Source organism: Rhinopithecus roxellana, chromosome 6, assembly GCF_007565055.1.
Source record: "Rhinopithecus roxellana isolate Shanxi Qingling chromosome 6, ASM756505v1, whole genome shotgun sequence".
Taxonomy (NCBI): Eukaryota; Metazoa; Chordata; class Mammalia; order Primates; family Cercopithecidae; genus Rhinopithecus; species Rhinopithecus roxellana.
In genome coordinates this window covers 90,972,364-90,989,367 of record NC_044554.1, presented here as the reverse complement: position 1 = coordinate 90,989,367, position 17,004 = coordinate 90,972,364, and the positions used below count along the sequence as shown (strand labels likewise).

The 17,004-nt window shown below is 40.9% G+C and overlaps 1 protein-coding gene across 5 annotated transcripts in view; it reads right to left on the bottom strand.

Moving 5' to 3' along the window:
• The window catches only part of GPR141 (G protein-coupled receptor 141), a 65,370-nt gene that overhangs the window by 15,406 nt on the left and 32,960 nt on the right, over positions 1–17,004 (bottom strand). The gene's annotated exons all lie outside the window — the stretch shown is intronic.

Sequence of the window (17,004 nt, the reverse complement as noted above, 5' to 3'; positions counted from 1 at the left end):
CTCGTCCTGTGACTCAGACTTACCTATCGTTCTTGGAATGTTCTCTTTCATACCCCCAGCTTGTTTCTTGTTTCTCTATGCCCCAAATGTACAGCTAAACCACTAGACTGAAGTCCAAATTACATCATCAATGATTTCATTTTTCTTTTTAAAAACTTTCCCTGGCATCCCATTGTCTATGGGAGCTGTGGAAACTGACATGTTAGCTGACCTGACATAGCGGGCCAGGTCTTGCTGGTATTTGTAGCTCTAAACAAGCCTCTCCCCTATTCTGGTGCACCAGGATTCTCCCATCCTGCCTGCATGATTCTCTTATGATTCTGGTCTGATCTCATCCCACACACAAGAGAGCTCCTCAGGTCTGCCTGAGGCCTGGCTGGTGGCTATTCCCTTGTATCTTACCAACCCCCTTCCCAAAGCTTTGCCCACAACCTTGCTTGGGTCTCAGCAGTCATTGTCCATGGCCTGAGGACTACGTCAATGTCAGAAGTGAGATACGGAAGTGGTTTTAGAGGCTGTTTCATAAGAAACCTATGGTAGAGCCAACATCAGAGACCAGCCTACAAAATGAGTCTTATACAATTTGTAGAACCCTGCAAAATGACATTAAATAATCCAAATGCTCATTAGTGTGTAGACCTTAGTCACCAGAACCCCTCCCTCTACCATTTTAAAACAGGCAAGCAAGTATAACCTACTTTGGGATTTCTCACTTCATTTATTAAACAAATGATATCACTCTAAGTGTCTATTGTACGGTAGGTAGCAAATATTCTGAAATGAATAAAACACGTCCCCGCATTTAAATCTCTTTCTGTTTGGTAGGAGAGAAAGCGGCACATCAATTATTTACAGAAACACCTACAGATACATGAAAAATGCTGCAAGAATTCAGAAAGAGCAGTAGTTATTTAAGGGGTACTGGAGGATGAAGGCATCAAAATAAAGTAAAAGACGCTTGGGTACAGATACATAGCAGTTACTGGATCTTGAAGGATGCATTGAAGTTCTAGACGTAGACAGGAGGAAATAAAGCACTCCAGGGAAAGAGAAGATTCTGGGCAAAGGCTTGGATGCACATTCTGGGAATTACCAATAGTTTGATGTGCCTGGAACATCTGACACATGAGGAGAATGTGAGTGAGAATCTGTAGATGAGGGTTTCCATATATACGGCATGTTGCCACTCTAAGGATTTTCCATTTTATTCTGAAAATTATGAGGGATGCAGGGAATTGTAGAATACTGAATGACATCTTAATATTTCAGTTTTGAAAGCTTGTTTTGGCAACAGAATGGAGGGTTGGAGAAGGGTTATTCAAGTTAAAATATTATAAGGATTGGAGCAAGATGACACCCACCTAGGACAGCTTGCCCCCAAATTAAACAAAAATTGAAGAGTCTGGGCTCGGAAGAGAAAAGTACATGCTTCAGGTACCTTCATCCACATTCAACAATAAAAAAGCAAGGATGAGTCACTGGACATTTTAGGAGAGCTAATGCCACATTAGATGGATACCAAATTTCCCAGACAAAAGAACTAACAGATGGGTTGGTTTGCTAAGAAGGCAAAGTGGAAAAAAGTAACTTTAAATGTGCTCAGCGAGGAGAGAATGGTGTGAAGTAAGACTCAGAGTTGTTATTTTAATTAAAATGTACCAAACCACACAATCAATGAGCTTGTAAGAAGGTTAAGAAGATTCCTGCAGATAGAACCAAAAAAGGTCAAGAGATGGAAGATTTAAAAGAAAAGCTAAAAAACACCTAGAACAAAACTTAATAGAAGTTCCAACATCATCTGTTATTTTCCTGATCTTGACCATTGTATGTGGTTGTATAAGAGAATATCCTGTTCTTATAAAATATCACTGCATACCATATGGATAAACGCAGCATGCTTTCAATTTATTCTCAAATAGGTTCAAAAAAATTACAACATGTATATACAAAAAGGGAAAAACCAATGTGGAAAAGATTACAATCGGGGAATCTGGGTGAAGGTTATATTGGAGCTCTTTATATCATTCTTACAACACTGTAAATGTTTTGTGTAAAGTTATTTCTTAATTTAAAAATTATGAAAAATTACATAAAATAAACATACAGTTGGTCAACTCTTCATTGCCTACATTGCAACAACTGGGATTCAGCCACATTAACTCTTAAAGAGATTATTACAGCAAGTCATTTTTTACTCCTATCTCCCCTATTCCCAACTCAGTAACCTAAGTAATCTTTCAGAATGTAAGTTAGAAGATGTCATTCTTCTTATCTCAATCCTCCAACGGCTTCTCACCTTTCTCAGAGTCAAATCAAGATTTGGAAATGGTGTGGAAGACTTTATAGAATGTGATCCCTCCTCCCCGCTCTCTGTCTTTGGTCTCACTTCCTACAGCCAAAATGCAGTGAAATACATTTTAAACCTACAATGCTCATGATCATACCAAATTAAAATACCCATTGGTTTACACAAGGTGGAAGTGAGGGAAATAAAAGAGAGAAATTGTATGTGAATATCTTAATATTTCTTGGTGGAGAGGAGGTTAAAGGTACTGTTTAAGTGTAGAGAAACAAACAAACAAAAAAAAATGAATGTAACTTCTTTTTTTTTTTTTTTTTTTTTTTGAGACGGAGTCTCGCTCTGTCGCCTGGGCTGGAGTGCAGTGGCCGGATCTCAGCTCACTGCAAGCTCCGCCTCCCGGGTTCACGCCATTCTCCTGCCTCAGCCTCCCGAGTAGCTGGGACTACAGGCGCCCCCAACCTCGCCCGGCTAGTTTTTTGTATTTTTTAGTAGAGACGGGGTTTCACCGGGTTAGCCAGGATGGTCTCGATCTCCTGACCTCGTGATCCGCCCGCCTCGGCCTCCCAAAGTGCTGGGATTACAGGCTTGAGCCACCTCACCCGGCCGAATGTGACTTCTTGACGAAAACTTAAGAGCAATCAATTAGTGAACCAAAGTTACATGTATGGCTTGCAAATTTTGAGAAGGAAAAAACAGAACACAGCAATAGCAGTAACAGAGGCAAGAAGGAAAAAAAAAAAAAAGCAAACATGGTAAATAGACATATTTTAAGATAAAAGAATGAAAAGTCCAGACATCTGAATTCACACAATTTATAATTTGTTCCTTCTTCCACCTACAAAAAGGAGAAATTTTGTCTATCACTCTGTGACTGTACTAAAAACCACTGAATTGTGGTTCACCAGCCATAAAGTTGTCCTTTGAAAAAAATGACTTTTATAGTTGGTGAATTATATTTCAGTAAAGCCATTGTGCAAAAACAGAGAGAAAGAAATTGCATATGAACTGAGCCTTGGTGATGAGGGAGGAGTGGGAGAAATATTGACAGAGAATCAATGCTGCCAGTGACTTCCTTCATTCACTCATATCGAGGGCAGAGTAGGAAGCTCCCCTGGTTAGAGGGCTAGGTGGATGCCGTGCCAGGAACCAGGAGCTCTGGGTGCCTCACCCGGCTCAAGATCACAGGTCTAGTCCCTCTGATGTGGCCGCTCATTCCTCCTCGCTCCCCACTCCATCCCTGGCTTCACTTCTTTCTGCTGCCCATTGAACAAATGGGACTGCAGATTCAGCTTCTTGATTCTTGACCACTCAATACAAGGAACCAGCCCTACCCAAGCCATGTGCTTCATAGCACTGATCACTGTCATCTCATTTTTTCTTTGTTATTCTTTATATTCATCCCTGCTTCCAAGAAGAAAAGATCCATGAGAATGGCCATGGTGTCTCCATCTCCAGGACAGAAGGAACCCTTGGACCAGGAATCGGAAGACAAAAATCACGAATTCTTAGTGTCAGAATGAAACCTAGAGATTATAGCATCCAGTGCACTCATTAAACTGAGGATGACATCGAGGCCCACACAGGGACCTTCAAAAGCTAGCAAGGCTTGTCACTGGCTAAATTCCAGGTTCTGTGTCTCAGTCTGGGACTATTCCCGTGACACAGCACTACTACAGGCAGACTCCAGAGGCCCAGCGAGACAGATGGCAGCTTCTAATCAACAGAACTATGCTTTAAGTCCAGCCCCATAGGCCCCACCTCAAGGACACCAGTTGGGAGCCAGGATAGATGTCCAGCCCCAGCTAGAAGAGGCATCACGGGTTGTTCTGAGAAAAGGTTGTCAGCAGACAAATGGCTTCCCTGCCTTTGAGCTCTCCTTAGAACGAATTATAGTTTGTTGTGTTTGCAGAAAACAAATAGGAGCAGTCACTTTAATCACTCACTCAGGGAAACTCAAGCAGCCGTTCATCCAAAATATATTGAAAAAAGATTCTGGGATGGCAGCTCCCACATTAAGGACCAGCTCAGTATAGCTAAAAAAACAAAACCAAAAAATCTGTCTGAAAATATCTGAAGCAGTGTGGGAAACAACAAAAGAGAAATATCCACTCTGAAGAAATCCACTGGAGAAGATTATAGGCCTAAGTAAAATATGAAAATTGCCCCCTGCTTTGTCCATATTCAAACTCTTCTCACAGTCCTCCTCCTCTGTACATCCTATTTCTGAAGTTTGAAAGGACTCTCTCGGGTTTTCTATGGTTTGTTTAATAGCAAAAAAAAAAAAAAAAAAAAAAAAAAAGATACATTTTTTAGGCAGTTTCAAGTAAAATTAGATGTGCAGCCTTACTCATCAAATACATCATTTTCCACCAAAGAACAGGCTTCTGGATTTGAGCTATCCATTCTCTCCTCACTTGAGGAGTTCACCATGGCTGCTGACTCTCTAACAGGTGAGGATGCAAGTTCTGGTTACCTACAAGGGAAGTGGGAACTGAAACTCAGCGGCTTTGTGTCTGTGTAGAGTGAACCACACTGCTCCGCAAGGCACTCAGGGTGCCCCTGCTGCCACCCGTGTTCTCCAAAATAAGGAACTGTCAGTAAGTTCTTTCCATTCCCAGCGAGAGCCTTGCATAGATCGATAGGTCTGCAGATATTGAAATGAGCTATGAATTCTGATCTTCTTGAATGTCCATCTCCTGACCAGAAATTTTGCTTCAAAGAAATCTTTCATTGTCCAGGGACTGTGCTTTATTCTCTGAAATTGTTAAATTTGGGGGACTATGTTCCTGGAATTCCTGAGTGTCCAGTGCTACCATGGCCTTCTTGTCACGTTCGACACACCATCTGGCCTACTTAATCCACCCAACCTCAAAAGACAGAGAAACATGTCTATAAGGACATGTAAGGGACGAGGCCTTCAGACAGGAAAAACGTGGTATTCAACAATGCTGGTAACTTTCTTGCCTCCAAGCCTCCTTATGGACCATGAAGCACTAAAATGTGATAGAGCAAGAACAGGACATCACTAAAGGAGGCTGCTTTTCACATCATCATTTCGCGGGATTCACTCTGTGCTTCACCCAGTATCATAGTTTCTTCCCTCCCTCACCATGTGCACTTCAGGCATTTCACTATCTGACTTGCTCATCTTCCATGCCATTCACTTTTTTTTTTCTTCCTAGTAACTTCTAGGGTTTTATTTCTTTTTATTTTCTCAGTGTTTCTGGGATTGTTTTATATCAATAAAAAAAGAGGCAACTAAAAGTCAGTAAAGAAAAATTAGGCATTTCTGGACTCTTAGGCTGGGCACAGTGGCTCACGCCTCTAATCCAGGCACTTTGGGAGGCCGAGGTGGGTGGATCTGCCACCACGCCCGGCTAATTTTTGTATTTTTAGGAGAGATAGGGTTTCACTATGTTGGCCAGGCTAGTCTTGAACTCCTGACCTCAAGCAATCTACCCTCTTCGGCCTCCTAGACTGCTGGGATTACAGGCATGAGCCACTGCGCTTGGCTTTTTTATTTTTTTTAGAGAGGGAACCTCACTATAGTGCTCAGGCTCCTGGCCTCAAGCTCCTGGCCTCAAGTCATCTTCCTGCCTCAACCTCCCGGCCTCAAGTCATCTTCCTGCCTCAACCTCCCAAGTAGCTGGAACTGCATATGCAAGCCACCATGCCTGACCTGTTTCTGTGCACTTTTATATGACAGCATAACATCTCATCAAGTGGATGTCTCCAAAGTGATTTAACCAAATTTTCAATGATGGCATGTTTCTAAATTATTAATGTTATAAATAACTCTGGGATAATCATTTTTGTGGATTTAGTGTTTTACGTATTTTAGATTTTCCCAAAAGGTGGTGTCCAATAAAAAAGTGGTCATATGACATGAAAGTATTTGTGGATATAGACTGATACTGCCAAGTTGCTTTATGTTGACAGACATGAAATATTTCCTTAAAGTCAAAAGTTTATTTCTGTTTTCTAACTTAAACTATTCCTGTCAAGAAGTTTTCCAATATGTTATCCAGATGACTTCAATGAACCATCAATCTTTATTCACTGTAGGTGAAGTACACTTGTAGGCAAAATTCTGAAATGAACAAGACAAAAAAGGCTGCAGAAAAAATTCATCCTTCAAGCAACGCATTGCCCCCTGAGACAGACACCATACTTTCAGGCCTCAACAGTCTAGGCCGACAGTGAGAGAAGACTCTCCCAGAAGTTCTAAAAATTGTGTCTCCACTTCACACCCAAAGAGAGACATGGAGATATTGTCGACCTTTGTCTTGGAGCCCAATATAATCTGCCAACAAGTTCGGCTGCCATGCCAACAGAAAATCTAGGGAGAACCAGGAATGGAAAATAGTTTTAGGACATGTTGGGCATGTTTATAAAGGGGATTTCATCTATAGAAGTAATCAACATCTATGGATGGAAAACACCACACCACCAAAGTGAAATCCGTTCAGAGAAGACCTTTCTTAAATCAAAGCTACTGAGACATTAACCAGGCCAGTCTGTCCAAGCTCACCCTTATTCTGTCTTTAGTCTCAGGTACCTCTAGGTTTATGCCTTTTCACCAATAATGGGCACATCTATTATAGTATAATGTATTGATAACTTTTGCCACCAGGTCCTGAGTGCCTCCTCAGTTCCTGGCACTAAGATGGAAATTTCTTATATGCTACTTATAATCCTCCCAAGAAATCTAGGACATGGGTACTTTTATTCCAAATATTAGTTGAAGAAATGAAACTCAGAAAAATTAAGCAGCTTTCCAGGTTCACTGAACCAACAAATGATAGCCCTGAAACTGGAGCCCCCGGCTGTTTGACTCGGAAGCCCAAAAGTTCTGCAGCACATCACAGGGTCACAGCAACATAGAAGTCCCTTTCCTACAAAAAAAGAGAAAAAGTGACATTTCTTCGCTGCTCCATCCCTGCTCTCCTTTGGAGCTGTGGATTCCCCTAGACAATCGGTCCTTGTTTTTCAAATGTATTGTTTGTGTCTCTATGACCAATTATCAGGGTATGGAAAAGTAATTAATTAGAATACTGGAAGAGGACTTGGAGAAGTAATTAAAACAGGCCTACTCGAGTTCTCTAAAGCCAATAAATGTTTGAAAAGCAGTTCATCAGATTGCAATGTAAGAACAAAACAAAATTGCACTAAAAATTTAATTCCCCAAATTTAATTTATCCCAGAGAGGGTTCTGAACCGTTTTCTTAATTTCTTTTCCTTTTTGAACTCTAAGTCCTTAACTCTCTGCTTTTGTTGAGATTGGAAACTATACTCAGAGACTGTTATGGTGCGCTCAACTCACATGCTCAGCACCAGGAAGGCCTAGCCCAAGGTGGGCCAGGGAAAGGCATCAGTGGGCATCAGGGTCTGGTATCTCTAAGTGCCTGCTGCCCTGTGCCCTGCGAACCCGGGATGAGTGCCGGGGGCAGGCCCTCTTTTGGAAGTGCCAGGCTTGAGTCACAGCATACCTTTTCTCTGCCTGCCTTCTGCCCAACTCCTGATTCACCTCCCAGGCCCTGTTGAGTCCCAAGCCTTCCTGAACCCCAACAATCTCCCCACACTCTGGAACCCTTTTCATTCATGTCGTGGCCCTGGCAGTAGTTTAGATGTTCCTCTTTGACCAGTGACCCTCCAAGACTAGTCACCCCTTCAGAGGCTGGTTCCAGCCTGACCCCGACACTCTCTGGGGGCTGCTTTCCCCATTATTCCTGCTGCTCCCTGTTTCCAAGGGCTGCCCTGGCTCCCCGATCCTTGCCTTATTTCTAATGGGATCTCTGAAAGGATTCAAGCTCCGCCTCACACTCTCATTCCCTAATCTCTTCCAATAAGCTCATTCCCTGCTGTATCTCATAGGATTTGAAGGAATGTTTTTCAAAAAAAAATTCCTGACCAGGTGGAGAATCACTAATTTCACTCATTTCCTCAGTTTTTCGTCTAATTCTCAGCCCCCTTTTTCTGGTTTTCTACTCAGCTGCCTATGAACTGTACATTCTAAATATGGCCAAGGCGAACTCTAAGGTTAGACAGTTTAGTCCCTTATGACAATGACTCATAATTCACAGACGTGTGTGGCAAAGGTGAGTGTCAATATTTTTGAGGAAAGCAACTAAGTTGCTAGAATCATTTTGATCCTCCATATAAGATGGGAGAGGACCCATCTGTTAATTAGAAGAAGTTAAAAAGTTTATAACTAGTAAGGGTGATTAGAAGCCCTAAATTCAGCAAATGTTCAGCAAAGTATTTAGTGTTTACTAGGTATCTAGCATCATGCTAGAGATGAACTAAATAGTCACTCTCACCACCCTCATGGAGACTATAGTCTAGTGAGGAAGATGGTCAATTCATATGCAAATAAACAAATAGATTTACAGTTAGACATTGTATAAGTGCTATAAAGAAGTTACTAACCATCAATGCTGGCTGAAGGAAGAAGAGATGCAGATATCCAAGCATTATCAGGAAACTTCTTGCCAAATTGAAAACTTGCAAGATACAAAAATTCATCACTGAATCTGATGGTCAGACAAGATGACTTATCTTGAGAGTGTATGATTTGGCAAAGTCCTGGCTTTTGCAGTCATATCTTACCACCTCTCATAGCTCACACAGACTTCCACCTTAGACTCAATCAATGCAACTGTCTTGTGATAGTGCCGGTTACCAAGCAGCCAAAGGCATTTCTTTCTGGGCCCAACCTTTGATTCTGACATGGCAGAACCAACCAGAACTGTGTGGACATTTTGAAGTATAAATTGGCCATCCTCCACATCACAGCTTTCCCAGGTCACAGGAGAAAGTTGAAATCGTCTGGTGAAACTCTTCACGCACAGGCAAGAAAGCTTGTTCTTCTTGCCTCCATAATGCCCTCCAACCCTATCCCCCATCCTCCAACACACACACACACACACACACACACACACACACACACAACTTACCAGGGAAGCCTAAAATACAAATGTATTACAAATGTGAGCCCTGCTTAAGATACTGCATCTTCAGTTCTATTCGCTGGTGTGCATTCAAAGCTTAACAGAAGCCCTTGGTTAAGGTTCAGTGAGCCAGGGAGCTCTACATAGGCTCTATCACCCTTGTGATCTCAGAAGTGCAATTGTTAAGTGGATGTAGACAGGGTTCTAGTACCAATTTATCTCTCATTTATGCTCAGGACAAATGTTGTTTCCTTTGCCAACCAGTGGCTTTTTCATACATCTCCATGAATGAGGGTAGCTCAATTTATCTTAAATCAAGCTCATCAGCAGAAATGACTTTCTAACCCACATTTTCTCTAAACCTTTTTTTCTTGAATCAATCCTTTCTTCCTTCCATCTTTCCTTCCTTCCTTCCTTTTTTAGAAACAGAGTCTCACTCTGTTTCCCAGGCTGGAGTGCAGTGGTTCAATCATAGTTCACTGTAGCCTCGAACTCCTAGGATCAAGCAGTCTTCCTGTCACAGCCTCTCAAGTAGCTTGAGTAGCTAGGACTACAGGCACACGCCACCATGCCTGCTAATTTTGTAGTTTTTGTACAGATGGAGACCTGTTATATTGCCCAGGTGGCCTTGAACGCCTGGCCTCAAGTGATCCTCTCACATCAGCCTCCCAAAGCACTGGAACTGCTTAATTTCTTTATAGCATTTATACAATGTCTAACTGTAAATCTGTGTGGTAATTTGCATATGAATTGACCATTTTCCTCACTATAGTCTCCATGAGGGTGGTAAGAGTGACTATTTAGTTCATCACTAGCATGATACTAGATACCTAGTAAACACTAAATACTTTGCTGAACATTTGCTGAATTTAGGGCTTCTAATCACCCTTACTAGTTATAAACTTTTTAACAATTCTAACTTTCAATATAATTGACTTATTTCAGCCCAGAGAGAAGAAGGAATACTTTGCAAGGCTATTAGACCAGAAGATCCCCTTCCCGGTACATTTATCACACAATTATATTTAACAATTATATTTATGAGCAATGTAAACAATCATATTTAAGATATATGTGTTTGCCCAAGAGATGTATAAGGATTGTTCAGTAATGAAGGAGGGACACAAAGTAAAAGAAGAGCAGTCCTGCCCTCAAGGAGCTTATAATTTAGTGAAGGAGACAGATGCATGTTGTAGAAATTCATGAAGGTAAAATAAGATAGTGCATCAGGGCACTGTTGTGGGAGAACAAGCCAAACTGGGAGAAGGGGAAATCTGTGAAGGCTTCATTCAGGAAGCTGGTTTTGGAGTGACACTTGAAGATAGGAAGGATTCAGCACACAACAAGGAGGTGAGGGAAGAAAGAGGGGGCAGAAAATGTCAGGGATGGATAGCGTAAGCCAAAAAGGTAGGCACTGATGTTGAAACGTTTGTTAATGAACCAAGTGGTCTTCTCCATTATGGTCTGAAATGTATCAATTAGCAAATACACAGCCTCCACCTAGACTTTGACTATCTACTCCTCCTTTTTCAGAGATGTCCTCAATCCTCTTAAACTTTGAGGGGAAGGGAGATTTCAATAAGAAATATACTTGCAATTCTCTTTTATTGGTTCAGTTTTAGGTCACAGGCCACCTACTTTAAATGTAGAAGCTTAGCTTTCCCTTTTGTAGGTCTGAAAACAGCTTTTTGTTCTTCTTGCAAGCCCTCATGCATATTTTCTGAACCACATTCCCTCCTAGTGTCTATTATGTATTTAGGAAAAGAAGCAAATTTTCACCTTAGTAGAAGACACACATAATTAGCAAGGCCTATCTGTCCTCAGAGGCACCCATGGTTTGGACATGGCTTGGTTCTCTTTTGATCCTATCCATCATTGAAATTTGAGGCTCTTAGATGAAGGACCTCTCACCTATCTTCCTGAGGACCTTACATAGAGCTGAGCCCTTTTAAATGCTCACAATACCCTCAGCCCTTGGCAGGCACTTTATCCATCTCCAGTGTGTAAAGGAAAACCCTCCCTTTAATATTTAGAAACAGAATTTGAGTTGAAAGCTTAGCTGAAAGCTCAGGTACTTTGCGTCTTCTTTTAGAGCAAAAGAGATATAAGTAAACAAGTATAGTTGAAACTTTATTCAGAAATAGAAATTCTTAAGAAGGAATCATATAAGCTGACAGAAAATATACTTTGCAATACTCTGGTTTCTTAATAGGTAGTTGCCACTTTTATGTCACAGCATTTCAGGTTTTGATTATAGTTATTAATTTAGCTCCTCCCTCTTCATAACAAATTATAGGCAGCCTGGACAGGAACTATGTCTAATTCATGTCAGTTTCTCCCACTGTTCTTAGCAAGATTGCTCTCTAGATGCATCTTTGAAAGAATAAATGATGTTGTGGACAGCTGGGTTTGCCTGGCTCCCAGACTTCCATGTCTGTCTGCCTTCCTCAAAGCCTACCACTTCCATTTCAAGATCCACGTCATTCTGAAAAGTTGACTCTGTCTCAGCTCCAAGGATGGGATTCTTGACTTGGGCTATGTTAAATGGAGCAGTGCATTTCACCCCCGCTTGACCCCAGTCACAATTACTAGTTCAGGCTGCACATAAGGCTTATGGTGGTTTAATCAGAATGAATTTCAGGACTCGTTTCAGGAAGCGTGGACAAAGGCAAATTCTCTTGTTTTAGGTAGTGGAATGTGTGCATTGGCGACCTACAAATGCTGCCACCATTTTGTTAACATAACAGAGGTCAGTATTTAAACTAATACTCACCTCTTGACGCTAATACCTGCTGGCCACAGACTTTTAGGGATCTGGTAGAAGAACTATGTTTTCATATGCAAGGAAACAAACAAAATTTCCTATCAAATTTTGAACCCACCAAAGCCTGATAACCAAAAAAGCTAAATTAGAGATCTATGCAGTTTGCAATATCAAAATGCCATTGTTTCTTCATCTGTAATATGGAACTAACATTGCAATAAACTATGTAAAGCACCCAGCATAAGATTGGATGCTGAACAACCACTCCATAAATATCATTTGTTTCCTTTTCTTTTCCTCCTCATCTAACGGGGTTTTCTTTTTAAGGAGGAAAAAAAAAACCCACTATTTGAAGGAGAAAATAGACTGGGCACAGTGGTTCACATCTGTAATCCCTGCACTTTGGGAGACCGAGGTGGGAGGACTGCCTAAGGCCAGGAGTTCCAGACTGACCTGGGCAACATAGTGAGATCCTGTCTCTACAGAAATAAATTTTAAACAAGAATTGGACACATGTGGTGGCTCACATCTATAGTCCCAGATACTCAGGAGGCTGAGGCAGGAGAAGTGCTTGAGCCTAAGGAGTTCAAGGCTGCAGTGCGCTATGATCATGCCACTGCACTCCAGCCTGGGCAACAGAGTGAGACTCTGTCTCTAAAAAACAATAAAATAAGATAAATAATAAATAAAAACTTTAAAACCACTAACATATATCAATAGCCAACAATTCTTGTTAATAATAAATAAAACACTTTAAAACCACTAACATACATTAATAGCCAACAATTCTTACTATAACATGTTTTGCAGAATTCAGGATAAAGACAAATAATACCCAGAAAAGAAATGCCATTTTCTAACTTTCATGAAGATAAAACTAACCCAAATCAGAACTCATAGAGTTTTTTGAAATACCTAATGCTTGAGACACAGATGAATGGGAAGCCATTGCAAAGAACATAACAGCTTGCATCCTGTTTCCACACATCAAAGTAACTGCCATGGCGTAACAGTGCTTGCTACACAAATGGCATATGAAAACAACATGAAGAAAAATAAACATGATTTTTTTTGGACCATATCTTTACAGTGAAACATGTTCATTGGAAAGTGAGGACAATGGAAGGGAAGAAATTTCAATTTGCTTTCTTCAAGTTTATTTAGATAAATTGAAATTAGTTTGACTTCTTTTTGGGTTATCCTTTAACTTAAATTGTCCGAGAAGTTAGGTAAACAACCAATAGTAACAAGAGTCCCAAGTTATTCAAAAATCCTTTTATAAACCCAGCACTTTAGAACCTAGTGGAATGTATGGCTGAATAGTAACTATCCTCTGCCATCTTATTTCTATGTTATTGCAATGTGAAGAACACCCATGCTATTTTTATTCCCAACCTCTTCCAGAACTGTATAAATATAGTCCTTTAGGTCCAAGTTCACTGGTTAGTTCCAGCAGCAAAATTGTAGACTCTCACACCTTCGATTACCATGATTAAACATAGTAATTTAAATAAGAGAGGAGAAAAATATACTGAGTCTGCATCCCAGTCCCTGTAAATCTCTTCACTTCAAAGTATTAGTCCCTGCAGCTTTATAGAGGATAATAGTAACATGTGCCTTGCCACACTCACAGGCTCTCAAGAGAATAAAAAGAGATGGCACTAACACTTGCTACCCAAACATTCTTTACTACATCTCAGAGAAAAATTTAAAAACTCAAGTATATGGGTAAGAGGAGGGGAGATGATAAAAAAAAAAAAAAAAGATACGTGGAATATAGTAGAAAAACCATTGGCTTCGTAGCCAAACCAAACTGTATGAATTCTGATCTTATTACCATTTCATCCTTAAGCAATGTATTCAATCTTCCTGAGTTCAGTTTTGTTTACATAATGGGGATTACTGAATGAATACTACAGTGTTGTTGTAAAGTTTAAAGGAGATGACAAAGAGATACAAAGGAGTTAGTGTAGATTCTTCCATTAGAAGGTTCTCAATATGTGGCAACTAAAATTACACAGAATATTCGAGGAGAGAAATAACATCTCGGTCACGTAAATATATAACTGATGCGTATTCTGCAGAATGAACTGGAGGCTCTTTCACAGCTACTTTAAAGACAGGGTATCTTTAAAGTGGCAGAATAATTGCAGTTACAGAGTCTGAGAATTTTAATTGATTAACAACATTCAAGGCAGACAAGTATAGCTTTGGAAGCATGAGGAACACAGGAAAGAATTAGAAGAGTCTATACAGCAGAGGAGCAAAAGAATTCTGAACAACACCAGTCAGATTGGGATACATTGACTAAAGTGTTTTAAGAGTTTATTCACAGGAAAGCATTATAAATTAACATCAGGCCAGGCACAGTGGCTCACATCTGTAATTGCAGGACTTTGAGAGGCCAAGGTAGAAGGATTGCTTGAGCCCAGGAGTTTGAGACCAGCCTGGATAACATAATAAGATCTCTAAGAAAATAAAAAATAACAATAAAAAAATTAGCGTCAGAACCTAATGGTATCTTATCTAAATTATCTTACATGTATTTAACTTAATTGATAACTCATGGTGTATATTTGTGTTAGGGACACTATTTGCCAATTCTTCATGCACTGCCTATAGGCCTATATGCACATTTCCTGACTTACAACTTTGCAGTTTCTCCCACTGTAGGAGCATAATGTATTTCTGCCCCTCTTGACCCTGTGTTTGGCCAAGTGACTTGCTTTGGCCCATAGACCAAAGTGGAAGTCACAATGTGCTAGCTTCCGGCTCTGGCATTAAGAGATGGTTTTTCTGTACATTCCCCTGTGCCTGTATCATTACCACGAGAAAAACATGCTTGGCTACCCCCTGGTTTTAAGAGGAGGATGAAGACACATGGAGCAGAGTGAAATCATCCAGGACAGCCCAGCTAGAGTCAGCAGACACCAGACATGGAAGCAGGACCAACCAAGCTCTGCAGAGCCACTGAACTCAGCCTTGACCAATTGGCTGACCCTTGGCCAATACACAGGTCCATAAGGATAAATGATTGGTCTTTTGTGCTATTGAGTCTTGGGATAAACTTATTGGGTGGCATTTTGTTAGCAGTAGCTAACTAAACACAATGTTCTTCAGAGGCATCTTATTTATCTTGTTTTAAAAATTACTGTCCCCATCTGCTCATGGATTGCCACCAGAAGGGCAGCCACTGTTTTCCATCTTTCAGATATCGGGTGTGCTTAAAAACAGAAGGTCTTTGATTCATGACCTGGTGTTCTTGACCTGAGGTATTACCTAGAGAAACAGGGGGGCAGGTTGTGTGAGGAGTAAATGGCAGTCTAGCATCAATGGCCCAAACAAAAGCAGTATTAAGTAGACAACATTGATCACTTTATTACCCTCCTTGTCTTTGTTTCTTTCATACTCTTTATTACTTGACCCGCCCAGCCCTCAGACATACACACCCTGAATCCCTTAATTCTTGGGTCCTCCTCCCTACACCATATACCACCAATTCAGGCGAGCCCAGGAGATACGGAGGTGAAAACATAACTGTTATCAAGGCGATCACAGGTGGGAATTTGATTGCTGCTCTCTTGCTGTGTACCAAAGGTCAGCCAGTTTCTCAGTATCCCAGGGATGCCCCCATCCACTCTCTCCACTTAGAACTTCTCTGTAGGGCAGATTCTATCTCCCTGGGATCTGCCTTTGAGATTTTCATATTTTTGGTTAATCAAGTAACAGGAGATGAGAAACTCAAATATCCAGGGAGAGTTACAAAGCTTCTAGCAACTTTAAAATCCTAAAGGTGCTTCTTGGACTTAGATTCCTGAATTGTTATGAAATGAAGATATCTCCCCTGACTTTGAGGGCATCTGTCATCTATTTTTACCATACAGACAGGACTGAGTTTTCTAAACCTCCGGCACTCTGGCTGCGACAAATTGAACCTGGAAGCCATTATTTGAGTGAATCAGTGTACTATTTTGACTGGAGTTTAAAACTTGCATCTCTGGCATAACCCAGGTATCCAGATCACTGCCTGTTCAAGAATGTCTAAACAGATCCAGTAAGGAAGTACTCACAGACAAGAGATGCATACAGGCAGAGGCTGGGGGATTTCAGAGAAAGGTTGCCTCCAGTTAGGAGACTCACATAAAGATATCTGGCAGTGTTTGCAACAGGCTTACATTGCAATCAGTGGCTTAAATTTGTCTGGAGAGGGAGGATCTTTCTTAAGGACTTGATTTTTAAAAGGAGGAGTTATCTTAAAGGAATGAACCTATGATGAAAAATTGACAACCCCCAGTAGATTCGGTGAGGCAGCCAAGCCTTCTCTATCTGTCACATCAGGTAGGAAACAACCTGGTCAACCCACAATTCACCTGCTCCTGCCCCATGACTTGATTTTTCCAGCACTTACTCCCATGTAGCGCAAAGTGAGTTCATCTGTACTTTAGCAGGGCTGTAGCCAAGAAGATGCTCCCATTGGCTGTTAATTAGGCAACACGTAGATGGATTAGTGCCACTAAATCAGTCAGTGCATTGGCAGCATCAGCATCACCAGGGCCCCACCCAGACCTATTGAATCAGAGTCTCTGGGGTGAGGCTCAGCAATTGGGTTTTAAGAAGGCCTCCAGATGATTCCTGGTCACATTAAATTCTGAGAACCATTGATTTAGATCACCTTGAGCAAGTCACCTTTCCAACCTTAGTGTATCTCTCTACAAAATGAAGAAATCAACTACAATGTTTTCAGTAGACCTCTGTAGCTCTATTACTCTGTGATTTTACTTTAAGTAATGTCAGTCTCTCCACTTGCTTTGTTTTCTTTTCTTTTTGATTCATTGATGTTGCAGAATATAAAGGAAGATTTTGAAAGCCAGATCACATGGTAAGCCCTCCCGTTCTCACCCAGAAGAATCTAAAACACTGTTAGTTACAATAATCACACTGAGTATTTAAGAAGATACAGAACTCTGATACTCAGGAGAGAAAAAATG